The sequence below is a fragment of the Pongo abelii genome, chromosome X (assembly GCF_028885655.2).
Source record: "Pongo abelii isolate AG06213 chromosome X, NHGRI_mPonAbe1-v2.0_pri, whole genome shotgun sequence".
NCBI classification, from domain to species: Eukaryota; Metazoa; Chordata; class Mammalia; order Primates; family Hominidae; genus Pongo; species Pongo abelii.
In genome coordinates, this window is record NC_072008.2 from 116,510,848 (window position 1) to 116,524,694 (window position 13,847).

Below are 13,847 nucleotides of genomic sequence, written 5' to 3' on the forward strand. Positions count from 1 at the left end.
TGTTCTCACTCATAAGTGGGAGTTGAACAATGAGAACACATGGACACAGGGAGGGGAACAACACACACCAGGGCCTGTTGGTGGGGGGAGGGAAGGGAGAGCATCAGGACAAATAGCTAATGCCTGCAGGGCTAAAAACCTAAATGAAAGGTTGATAGGTGCAGCAAACCACCATGACATGCGTATACCTATGTAACAAACCTGTACATTTTGCACATGTATCCCAGAACTTAAAGTTACATAAAAATTTTTTAAAAAGTAAAAAAAAAGAAAAAAACTAAGAAACAGAGCAATATAAGATTGTACTACTTACATAGATTAAGAAGATATGCATACAAAACAACAATACACAGTTTGAAAGAACATAATCTAACACAAAAACTACATGTTAAATATTAATATCTTAGGAAGGTTGTGAGAGTAGGAAGGAGGGGAATGGGAGTGGGTTATGGAATTAAAAAATAAGATACAATGAACATAATTCATATAAATATATGGATTTGGTGTTAGAGGATCAGATTTCTACAACCCAAGGGTCAGTTGTCTCTAACACTAGGCAACAGTGCAGCTTTATTGAATTCACTTGATTCATCTGGGCTTCAGTTTCCTCATCTATGAAGTGGGAACAATATTTCCAGTATTGATTACCTGTTAGGGTTGTTGCAAGTCTCTAGTGTGCTAATGGGTGTGAAGGGGTTTAGACAAGTTTAAAGTTAAAACAATTACCTAATATAAGCAACAATTTGTGTTGCACAGAGTGGACATTTGTTGTTTGCCTTTCCATCACTCATTTCTACTTTCTCCCTTCCCAAAAATCCTGATTCCCATTTGGGGATACATGTAGTTTTGAGGCAGTTGACCAGTGGACTTATGGAACACAAACTAGTATAAGCCAGACACTCGTTTCATTCCCTGGACATAGTGTTTGGTTTGGGGTGGCCGTATAACCCAAAATGTTGAAATCAGACTGAATCTTAAAATTTTGGCTTGGGAATACTGGGGGGAAATGTTTTCTTTAACACAAATGGGGTAGTGTGTACCCCTGGAAGTAGCAGCCATGTCCCTCTTTTAGACCAAGAAGAGAGACTGGACCTGAGAATGGAGTCCTCATTGAGGATGTCGAGCTGAGAAATAGAGAAAGAGAGCAAGAGACTGAATGAGCAGCATAAGGCTTACCCAAGGCTAGATTTTCAGTTTTCGCCAAACTATACAGTTACATTGTTCGGTAAGTTCCTTTTATGTTTGGTTAAGACTGCTTGGGCAGGTTTTCAGTGAATTGCAAACAAAGAATTCAATCGTAAAGAAAGTATTGTTATAATTTTTATCTGGTTTCTCAAAATGGACAAGAAACATTTAAAAATATATCAGTGCACTAAACAAAATGGGTGGGTTGGATTGGTCCACATCACTACACCGGATGGAAATGTTCCCCAGAAAGTGCTCTGAAATGAATTGTTTAAGGTTTTCAGCAGTTCTTTTTTTAAAAAATTTTATTTATTTTATTTTATTTTAATTTTTTATTTTTTATTTATTTATTTTTTTAGAAACTGATGTTTATTTTCCATCAACCATTTTTCCATGTTGCTTAAGAGCCTATGCAAGAACAGCTTAAGACCAGTCAGTGGTTGCTCCTACCCATTCAGTGGCCTGAGCAGTGGGAGCTGCAGACCAGTCTTCCGTGGCAGGCTGAGTGCTCCAGTCTTCAGTAGGGAACTGCTGAATAGGCACAGAGGGCACCTGTACACCTTCAGACCAGTCTGCAACCTCAGGCTGAGTAGCAGTGAACTCAGGAGCTGGAGCAGTCCATTCACCCTGAAATTCCTCCTTGGTCACTGCCTTTTCAGCAGCAGCCTGCTCTTCTTTTTCAATCTCTTCAGGATCTCTGTAGAAGTACAGATCAGGCATGACCTCCCATGGGTGTTCATGGGAAATGGTGCCATGCATGCGCAGAACTTCCCGAGCCAGCATCCACCACATCAAACCCACTGAGTGAGCTCCCTTGTTGTTGCATGGGATGGTGATGTCCACATAGCGCAGAGGAGAATCTGTGTTACACAGCACAATGGTAGGTAGGTTAACATAAGATGCCTCCGTGAGAGGCTGGTGGTCAGCCCTGGGGTCAGTAATCACAAGAAGCCGTGGCTCCCGGAAGGCTGCCTGTATCTGGTTAGTGAAGGTTCCAGGAGTGAAGCGGCCAGCAATTGGAGTGGCTCCAGTGGCAGCAGCAAACTTCAGCACAGCCCTCTGGCCAGTATTCCTGGAGGATATAACACTGACATCAGCAGGGTTTTCAATGGCAACAATAGCACGAGCTGCCAGCAGAAGCTTCTCCCAGGTCCTCTTCAGATTTATGATATAGATGCCATCACTTTTCCTTTTATAGATGTACTGTTCCATCTAGAAGTCAAGATTGGTGCCACCTAAGTGGGTTCCTGCTGCAAGGAACTTAAGGACATCCTTCTCCTTCATTTGCAGGACATCAAGGGCTCCGGACATTGTGAAAGTTTCCCTTTAAGTTACAACGGGAATCCAGAACAATGCCGTATGGACCCCTCTGCAGATAGTGTGGAAAGGCTCAGCAGTTCTTTACTGCGAATAATGTCACCTGCTTCTATTTTGAAAGAGGAAAAAAGATATCCACTTTCATGCATTTGTTTCCTGATCTGTAGTTGACAAGAGAAAGAACCCTGGAAATTAAATTGTTGCAGGTGGCTGATGATTCTGATCCGTTAGCCACATGTGATGAAATAGAGACCTTGGTTTGTAAAGAATGCTCCTCCAGAGGATCGTGGGCTTAGGAATTGAACACCACGAAGAAGCACGAGGAGCCTCAGCCCACAGTGTCTTCTCAGCACAGTTCCTTTGATTCCCAAGGCTGAATCTCTGGAGCAAATGCCTTTGAAAAAGTACAACAGCCAAAGTGCTAACAGGGAGAGTTACATTCATCATCCAAACTGCTGGATTTCTTCAGTGGCCTTGCCTTCTAGACCAAATGCTTTAATACCCCAAAGCATTCTTTGTACAGTTGGTTTGTGAAGATTTTCCCCAGATTTGGGGTAGCCAGGCAAGAGGAGAATAATCCTCCAGAATGGCAGCTCTTTCTTGCTACAAACATCATCAGACTTGCCTGGGACACTTAGTGTGGGTCCTCCCCATGTCTACTGGGTATGATGGAGAAGACAGAAACTTGGGCCATGCCATCATTAAACAGAATGCTTAGTTAGGAAGACAGGAAATACTGTCATCCTTCCTGCTTCTTCTCCAAACATGTTTTTGCCTAATACACTTCTACTTATCCTCAGCTCAAATATCACTTCCTCAGAGATGCCTTCCCTGGTCAAATCCCTGTAACACAAACTCTTATAGTTCCATGTAAATCTCCTTTGTAGCATTACTTGAATGCTACACTTGAATTTTATATTTGCTTGTGAGCATTTTTTTTTAACAAATTAAAGTCAGTCTCTCCCACAAGACTCTATGTTCCTAGGAGGCAGAGATTGCCTAAGACTTTATTGTTTAACAAACACTTATGCAAGTTTTACTATGTGTCAGGCAATTTTTCAGTAGTTTACAATTACCTCATTTAATTCTTATAGTGATTTCATGAGGCATTATTATTGTCATACATATGGAGAAAACTGAGTCCCAGAGAGGCAGAGTAACTTGGACAAGCCCACAAAATTAATGACTCCCAGAGCCAGGGTTCAAATTTAGGGAGTCCGACCTTAGAGTCCATACTCTTAAGTATTATGCTATGCTGTTTTGATCACCATCATATCCCCATTACCTAGCACAATGTCTGACATATTATACGCTCAATGAACATTCATGGAGTAAAGTAATGAATCTTGTATTTTATAAATCTAAGTCAAGCAACCTAAAAAATACCTGATAATCACACATTGACCTAACTCATATTCATCAAGTTCATACTGCATATATGAAAAGATGGTTATAGTCCCAATGTGATTTTTTGACATTTTTTATGTACCTTTTTCTTTTTTTCTTTTTTTTTTTAATTATACTTTAGGTTTTAGGATACATGTTCACAACGTGCAGGTTTGTTACATATATATACATGTGCCATGTTGGTGTGCTGCAGCCATTAACTTGTCGTTTTATTTTATTTTATTATTATTATACTTTAAGTTTTAGGGTATATGTGCACAGTGTGCAGGTTAGCTACATATGTATACATGTGCCATGCTGGTGTGCTGCATCCATTAACTCATCATTTAGCATTAGGTATATCTCCTAAAGCTATCCCTCCCCCCTCCCCCCATCCCACAACAGTCCCCAGAGTGTGATGTTCTCCTTCCTGTGTCCATGCATTCTCATTGTTCAATTCCCACCTATGAGTGAGAATATGCGGTGTTTGGTTTTTTGTTCTTGCGATAGTTTACTGAGAATGATGATTTCCAATTTCATCTATGTCCCTACAAAGGACATGAACTCATCATTTTTTATGGCTGCATAGTATTCCATGGTGTACATGTGCCACATTTTCTTAATCCAGTCTATCATTGTTGGACATTTGGGTTGGTTCCAAGTCTTTGCCATTGTGAATAGTGCCACAATAAACATACGTGTGCATGTGTCTTTATAGAAGCATTATTTATAGTCCTTTGGGTATATACCCAGTAATGGCATGGCTGGGTCAAATGGTATTTCTAGTTCTAGATCCCTGAGGAATCGCCACACTGACTTCCACAATGGTTGAACTAGTTTACAGTCCCACCAACAGTGTAAAAGTGTTCCTATTTCTCCACATCCTCTCCAGCACCTGTTGTTTCCTGACTTTTTAATGATTGCCATTCCAACTGGTGTGAAATGGTATCTCATTGTGGTTTTGATTTGCATTTCTCTGATGGCCAGTGATGGTGAGCATTTTTTCATGTGTTTTTTGGCTGCATAAATGTCTTCTTTTGAGAAGTGTCTGTTCATGTCCTTCGCCCACTTGTTGACAGGGTTGTTTGTTTATTTCTTGTAAATTTGTTTGAGTTCATTGTAGATTCTGGATATTAGCCCTTTGTCAGATGAGTAGGTTGTGAAAATTTTCTCCCATTTTGTAGGTTGCCTGTTCACTCTGATGGTAGTTTCTTTTGCTGTGCAGAAGCTCTTGAGTTTAATTAGATCCCATTTGTCAATTTTGGCTTTTGTTGCCATTGCTTTTTGTGTTTTAGACATGAAGTCCTTGCCCATGCCTATGTCCTGAATGGTAATGCCTAGGTTTTCTTCTAGGGTTTTTATGGTTTTAGGTCTAACATTTAAGTCTTTAATCCATCTTGAATTAATTTTTGTATAAGGTGTAAGGAAGGGATCCAGTTTCAGCTTTCTACATATGGCTAGCCAGTTTTCCCAGCACCATTTATTAAATAGGGAATCCTTTCCCCATTGCTTGTTTTTGTTAGCTTTGTCAAAGATCAGATAGTTCTAGATATGCAGCGTTATTTCTGAGGGCTCTGTTCTGTTCCATTGATGTATATCTCTGTTTTGGTACCAGTACCATGCTGTTTTGATTACTGTAGCCTTGTAGTATAGTTTGAAGTCAGGTAGTGTGATGCCTCCAGCTTTGTTCTTTTGGCTTAGGATTGACTTGGTGATGCGGTCTCTTTTTTGGTTCCATATGTACTTTAAAGTAGTTTTTTTCCAATTCTGTGAAGAAAGTCATTGGTAGCTTGATGGGGATGGCATTTAATCTATAAATTACTTTGGGCAGTATGGACATTTTCACGATATTGATTCTTTCTGCCCATGAGCGTGGAATGTTCTTCCATTTGTTTGTATCCTCTTTTATTTCACTGAGCAGAGGTTTGTAGCTCTCCGTGAAGAGGTCCTTCATGTCCCTTGTAAGTTGGATTCCTAGGTATTTTATTCTCTTTGAAGCAATTGTGAATGGGAGTTCACTCATGATTTGGCTCTCTGTTTGTCTGTTATTGGTGTATAAGAATGCTTGTGATTTTTGTACATTGATTTTGTATCCTGAGACTTTGCTGAAGTTGCTTATCAGCTTAAGGAGATTTTGGGCTGAGACGATGGGGTTTTCTAGATATACAATCATGTCATCTGCAAACAGGGAGAATTTGACTTCCTCTTTTCCTAATTGAATACCCTTTATTTCCTTCTCCTGCCTAATTGCCCTGGCCAGAACTTCCAACACTATGTTGAATAGGAGTGGTGAGAGAGGGCATCCCTGTCTTGTGCCAGTTTTCAAAGGGAATGCTTCCAGTTTTTGCCCATTCCGTATGATATTGGCTGTGGGTTTGTCATAGATAGCTCTTATTATTTTGAGATACATCCCATCAATACCCAATTTATTGAGAGTTTTTAGCATGAAGGGTTGTTGAATTTTGTCAAAGGCCTTTTCTGCATCTATTGAGATAATCATGTGGTTTTTGTCTTTGTTTCTGTTTATATGCTGGATTACATTTATTGATTTGCGTATATTGAACCAGTCTTGCATCCCAGGGATGAAGCCCACTTGATCATGGTGGATAAGCTTTTTGATGTACTGCTGGATTTGGTTTGCCAGTATTTTATTGAGGATTTTTGCATCAATGTTCATCAAGGATATTGGTCTAAAATTCTCTTTTTTGGTTGTGTCTCTGCCCGGCTTTGGTATCAGGATGATGCTGGCCTCATAAAATGAGTTAGAGAGGATTCCCTCTTTTTCTATTGATTGGAATAGTTTCAGAAGGAATGGTACCGGTTCCTCCTTCTACCTCTGGTAGAATTCGGCTGTGTATCCATCTGGTCCTGGATTCTTTTTGGTTGGTAAGCTATTGATTATTGTCACAATTTCAGAGCCTGTTATTGGTCTATTCAGAGATTCAACTTCTTCCTGGTTTAGTCTTGGGAGGGTGTATGTGTCGAGGAATTTATCCATTTCTTCTAGATTTTCTAGTTTATTTGTGTAGAGGTATTTGTAGTATTCTCTGATGGTAGTTTGTATTTCTGTGGGATCAGTGGTGATATCCCCTTTATCATTTTTTATTGCATCTATTTGATTCTTCTCTCTTTTCTTCTTTATTAGTCTTGCTAGTGGTCTATCAATTTTGTTGATCCTTTCAAAAAACCAGCTCCGGGATTCATTAATTTTTTGGAGGGTTTTTTGTGTCTCTATTTCCTTCAATTCTGCTCTGATTTTAGTTATTTCTTGCCTTCTGCTAGCTTTTGAATGTGTTTGCTCTTGCTTTTCTAGTTCTTTTAATTGTGATGTTAGGGTGTCAATTTTGGATCTTTCCTGCTTTCTCTTGTGGGCATTTAGTGCTATAAATTTCCCTCTACACACTGCTTTGAATATGTCCCAGAGATTCTGGTATGTTGTGTCTTTGTTCTCGTTGGTTTCAAAGAACATCTTTATTTCTGCCTTCATTTCGTTATGTACCCAGTAGTCATTCAGGAGCAGGTTGTTCAGTTTCCATGTAGTTGAGCGGTTTTGAGTGAGATTCTTAATCCTGAGTTCTGATTTGATTACACTGTGGTCTGGGAGACAGTTTGTTACAATTTCTGTTCTTTTACATTTGCTGAGGAGTGTGTTACTTCCAACTATGTGGTCAATTTTGGAATAGGTGTGGTGTGGTGCTGAAAAGAGTGTATATTCTGTTGATTTGGAGAGTTCTGTAGATGTCTATTAGGTCTGCTTGGTGCAGAGCTGAGTTCAATTCCTGGATATCCTTTTTAACTTTCTGTCTCATTGATCTGTCTAATGTTGACAGTGGGGTGTTAAAGTCTCCCATTATTATTGTGTGGGAGTCTAAGTCTGTTTGTAAGTCTCTAAGGACTTGCTTTATGAATCTTGGTGCCCCTGTATTGGGTGCATATATTTAGGATAGTTAGCTCTTCTTGTTGAATTGATCCCTTTAACATTATGTAACGGCCTTCTTTGTCTCTTGTGATCTTTGTTGGTTTAAAGTCTGTTTTTTCAGAGACTAGGATGCAACCCCTGCCTTTTTTTGTTTTTCATTTGCTTGGTAGATCTTTCTCCATCCCTTTATCTTGAGCCTATGTGTGTCTCTGCACGTGAGATGGGTTTCCTGAATATAGCACATTGATGGGTCTTGACTCTTTATCCAATTTGCCAGTCTGTGTCTTTTAATTGGAGTTTTTGGCCCATTTACATTTAAGGTTATTATTGTTATGTGTGAATTTCATCCTGTAATTATGATGTTAGCTGGTTATTTTGCTTGTTATTTGATGCAGTTTCTTCCTAACCTCGATGGTCTTTACAATTTGGCATGCTTTTGCAGTGGCTGGTACCAGTTGTTCCTTTCCATGTTTAGTGCTTCCTTCAGGAGCTCTTTTAGGGCAGGCCTGGTGGTGACAAAATCTCTCAGCATTTGCTTGTCTATAAAGGATTTTATTTCTCCTTCACTTATGAAGCTTAGTTTGGCTGGATATGAAATTCTGCATTGAAAATTCTTTTCTTTAAGAATGTTGAATATTGGCCCCCACTCTCTTCTGGCTTGTGGAGTTTCTGCCAAAAGATCAGCTGTTAGTCTGATGGGCTTCCCTTTGTGGGTAACCTGACCTTTCTCTCTGGCTGCCCTTAACATTTTTTCCTTCATTTCAACTTTGGTGAATCTGACAATTATGTGTCTTGGAGTTGCTCTTCTTGAGGAGTATCTTTGTGGTGTCCTCTGTATTTCCTGTATTTGAATGTTGGCCTGCCTTGCTAGATTGGGGAAGTTCTCCTGGATAATATCCTGCAGAGTGTTTTCCAGCTTGGTTCCATTCTCCCCGTCACTTTCAGGTACAGCAATCAGATGTAGATTTGGTCTTTTGACATAGTCCCATATTTCTTGGAGGCTTTGTTCATTTCTTTTCATTCTTTTTTCTCTAAACTTCTCTTCTCACTTCATTTCATTCATTTCCTCTTCCATCACTGATATCCTTTCTTCTAGTTGATCGAATCAGCTCCTGAGGCTTGTGCATTCATCATGTAGTTCTCGTGCCGTGGTTTTCAGCTCCATCAGGTCCTTTAAGGACTTCTCTGCATTGGTTATTCTAGTTAGCTATTTGTCTAATCTTTTTTCAAGGTTTTTAACTTCTTTACCATGGGTTCAAACTTCCTCCTTTAGCTCGGAGAAGTTTGATCATCTGAAGCCTTCTTCCCTCAACTCGTCAAAGTCATTCTCTGTCCAGCTTTGTTCCATCACTGGTGAGAAGCTGCGTTCCTTTGGAAAGGGAGAGGTGCTCTGATTTTTATAATTTTCAGCTTTTCTGCTCTGTTTTTTCCCCATCTTTGTGATCTTATCTACCTTTGGTCTTTGATGATGGTGACTTACAGATGAGGTTTTTGGGTGGATGTCCTTTCTGTTTGTTAGTTTTCCTTCTAACAGTCAGGACCCTCAGCTGCAGGTCTGTTGGAGTTTGCTGGAGGTCCACTCCAGACCCAGTTTGCCTGGGTATCTGCAGCAGAAGCTGCAGAACAGTGGATATTGTTGAACAGCAAATGTTGCTGCCTGATTGTTCCTCTGGAAGTTTTGTCTCAGAGGAGTATCCGGACATGTGAGGTGTCAGTCTGCCCATACTGGGGGGTGCCTCCCAGTTAGGCTACTTGGCAGTCAGGGACCCACTTGAGGAGGCAGTCTGTCCATTCTGAGATCTCAAGTTGCGTGCTGGCAGAACCACTACTCTCTTCAAAGCTGTCAGACAGGGACATTTAAGTCTGCAGAGGTTTCTGCTGCCTTTTGTTTGGCTATGCCCTGCCCCCAGAGGTGGAGTCTTCAGAGGCAGGCAGGCCTCCTTGAGCTGCGGTGGGCTCCACCCAGTTCGAGCTTCCTGGCCACTTTGTTTACCTACTCAAGCCTGGGCAATGGCAGGCACCCCTCCCCCAGCCTCGCTGCCACCTTGCAGTTTGATCTCAGACTGCTGTGCTAGCAATGAGTGAGGCTCCATGGGTGTAGGACCCACTGAGCCAGGTGTGGGATATAATCTCCTGGTGTGCCATTGCTAAGACCATTGGAAAAGTGCAGTGTTAGGGTGGGAGTGACCCGATTTTCCAGGTGCCATCTGTCACCCCTTTCCTTGGCTAGAAAAGGGAATTCCCTGATCCCTTGCACTTCCCAGGTGAGGCAATACTTCACCCTGCTTCGGCTCAGGCTCGGTGCACTGCACCCACTGTCCTGCACCCACTGTCTGACAATCCCTAGTGAGATGCACCCAGTACCTCAGTTGGAAATGCAGAAGTCATTCGTCTTCTGCATCGCTCATGCTGGGAGCTGTAGACTGGAGCTGTTCCTATTTGGCTGTCTTGGCTCCACCCCTTATGTACCTTTTTCTATTTCTCCTACTTTAAATTGGATTAATTTTATTTCTATGTAGCCAATTAATGTGTAAGTATCCTAAAATGAATTATCTAAAACAAAATGTTTAATGAGATGTTTCAACTACTGGTACAGCCAAGTAAGCTTCTATCAGATTCAACCCTCTTGAAAGTAACAGAGTAAGGTTTGGCAAATCATGGCCCACAGGCCAAATTTGGCTTGTCACTTGTCTTTGTAAATAAGCCTTTATTGGAATACAGCCACACCTATTCATTTATATATGCATTTCTGCTGTCATGTTATAGTGGCAGAATTGGGTAGTTATGACAGACTGTATGGTCCACAAAGCTTAAAAATATTTATTATCTGGCCCTTTACAGAAAAAGTTTGCCATCAACTGCTCTGAAGAAAATACAATAAATAATGACACAAAGGACAGCTGAGTGACCAAAAACCACTGACATGAAAAAAAAGAAGGGAGGGAGTGAGTTTCCCATGTTTTACTCCTTTTAGTCTGAGGGTAGGTCAATGTTTGGATTGTGGGAATCGATTAACGCTCTGACAGATAGCCAGTAGTCTTTCTGAACTGAAGAACTGGAAGACAGAGCTCTGGACAACCACAGCCACTGGAAAGTGAGAGGATAATTCCAGAAAGGACAGACTCAGAGATGGGGCCATCAAATTCCTCTCAAGTCCATTACTTGCCCCTGAACCATGTATATGTGGGACAGATGCAAAGCAGCCCGGCTAAATAATTAGAATTGGCAGCTTCAGTCCAATCATGTTAATTTACTGCTAAAACAAAAATATCAATATTCTTCGAGATAATGCATGAAAATCTCAGAGCCTCTACAACCTAGCATTCATAATGTCCAAGCTGTAATACAAAATTGTTTGACATATGAAGAACATATGTCAAAATGTGATCCTGTTTCAAGAAAATATGATCCTGTTTCAAGAAAAACAGACAACCATTGAAACCAGCCAAGAGATACCATGATGTTGGAATTAGTGGATGCTCTTGACTGAATGTTTGTGTCTCTTCCAAATTGACAGCAGGTTGAAACTTGATCCCCAATGTGTTGGTATGTGGAAGTGGGGCTTTTGGCAGGTAATAAGGTCATGATATGAGGGTAGAGCCCTTGTCAATAGGATTAGTTCTCCTATGAAAGAGACCTCAGAGAGCTTGTTCATTCCTTCCACCATTTGAGGACACAGCTAAAAGATGCTTTCTATGAATCAGAAAACAGGCCTTCACCAGATGCTGAATCTGCTGGCAACTTCTCCTTGGACTACCTAGCCCTTCAGACTTGTGAGAAATAAATTTCTGTTGTGTATAAGCTACCCAGTTTTGGTATTTTGTTATAGCAGCCGAAATGGGCTGAGACAGTTGTCAAGGAATATAAAGCAGCAATTACAACTGTGTTCAATTAAGTGACAAAAATATGCTTGTAACCAATGAAATAATAGCATATATCAGCAGGGAAATAAACATTTTTTTAAAGAGAACAAAATGGAAATTTAAAACTGAAAAACACTACATAAGAAATAAAAATTCACTGGATAAGCTTAATAGCAGAAAGGAAATGACAGAGGAAAGAACTAGTAAACTTGAAGATAGTGTAATAAAAATTATCCAGTGTGATGCAAAGAGAGAAATAAGATGGGAAAAAACCTATAGTCTTAGGGACCCATAGGACACTACCTTAAGGCCTAACACAAATGTAACTGGAGTCCCAGGAGAGAATAGAATGGGTGGAAAAAATACGTTTGAAGATATAATGGCCAAAAATATAAGAAATTTGGTGAAGGATTCAAGAAACTCAGTGAACCTGAAGTAGGATAAATAGAAAGAAAATCATGCATAGATACATCACAGTCATATTTCTAAAAACCAAAGATAATATCTTGAAGAGAATAGAAAACAATACCAGAATAAACTTGAATTTTCAAGGGTGAAGGAAGAAAAAGAGAAATGGTAACTATGTGGGTAAATATAACTGACTATTATTCTTCTCTTTAGTTTTAAAAATCTCTTATAATGTTTGAAAGCAAAAATTATAACACTGTAGGATGGGGTTTTTGATGTATGTAAATGTAATACAGACATATCTCAGAGATATTGTAGGTTCAGTTCCAGACCACTTCAATGAAGCAAATATCACAAATTGTTTTGTTTCCCAGCATATATAAAAGTTACTTTTCTATTATACTGTAGTCTATTAAGTGTGCAATATAATTATGTCTAAAAAATGAACATACCTTCATTTAAAAATACTTTATGGTTAAAAAATGCTAACAATCATCTGAGCCCTCACCAAGTCATATGCTTTTTGATGGTGGAGGGTCTTTCCTCAATGCTGATGGCTGCTAACTGATCAGGGTGGTGGTTGCTTAAGGTTGGGGTGACTATGGCTATGACAACAATGAAGCTTGCTGCATCAATGGACTGTTTCACAAAAGATTTCTTTGTGAGTGTAATGCTGTTTTGTAGCATTTTACCCACAGTAGAACTTCTTCCAAAATTGGAGTCAGTTCTCTCAAGCCCTGCTGCTGCTTTATCAATTAAGTTTATATAATATTCTAAATCCACATTTCAGCAATATTCACAGCATCTTCATCAGGAGTAGACTCTGTCTCAAGAAACCACACTCTGCTCATCCATAAGAAGCAACTCCTCATCCATTCAGTTTTATGAGATTACAGCAATTCAAACATATCTTCTGGCTCCATTTCTAATTCAGGTTCTCTTGCTATTTTCACCATATCTGTGGTGACTTCCTCCACTGAAGCCTTGAACCCCTCAAAGTCATCCATGAGGGTTGGAATCAACTTCTTCCAAACTGCTATTAATGTTTATATTTTGACCTCCTCCCATGAATCACAAATGTTCTTAATGGCATCTAGAATGGAGATTTATTTCCAGAAGGTTTTAGATGTACTTTGCTCAGATCCATCAGAGTAATCACTATCAATGGAAGCTATAGGCTCACAAAATGTATTCCTTAAATAATAATACTTGAAAGTAGAAATGACTCCGTGACCCATGGGCTGAAAAACAGATATTGCATTGGCAGGCATGAAAACATTAATCTCCTTATACATCTTCATCAGAACTCTTGAATGGTCAGGTGTATTGCCAACGAGCAGTAACATTTTGAAACGAATCTTTTTCTCTCAGCAGTAGGTCTCAGAAGTGGGCTTAAAATATTCAATAAACCACATTGTAAACAGACGTGCTGTCATTCAGGCTTTGCCCTTCCATTGGTAGAGTATGGGCAGAGTATATTTAGCATAATTCTTAAATATACTCTGCCTGTACTACAATTTTTGGAATGGTAAATAAGCACTGGCTTTAACTTAAAGTAACAAGTTGCATTAGCCCCTAACAAGAGAATCTTCCTGTCCTTTGAAGCTTTGAAACCAGGCATTCATTGACTTTTTCTTTCCAGCTATGAAAGCCCTAGATGGCATCTTCTTCTGATATAAGTCTGCACTGTATATATTGAAAATTTGTTGTGCGTAACTATCCTAATCAATAATCTTAGTCAGGTCTTTTATTTTAAAATTTACTTTAGA

At 39.8% G+C, this 13,847-nt stretch overlaps 1 pseudogene; it reads right to left on the reverse strand.

Annotated features, from left to right (window-relative positions):
• Positions 1-1,537: 1,537 nt before the first annotated feature.
• On the reverse strand, positions 1,538-2,511 carry LOC112130767 (small ribosomal subunit protein uS2-like; annotated as a pseudogene).
• Positions 2,512-13,847: the final 11,336 nt, after the last annotated feature.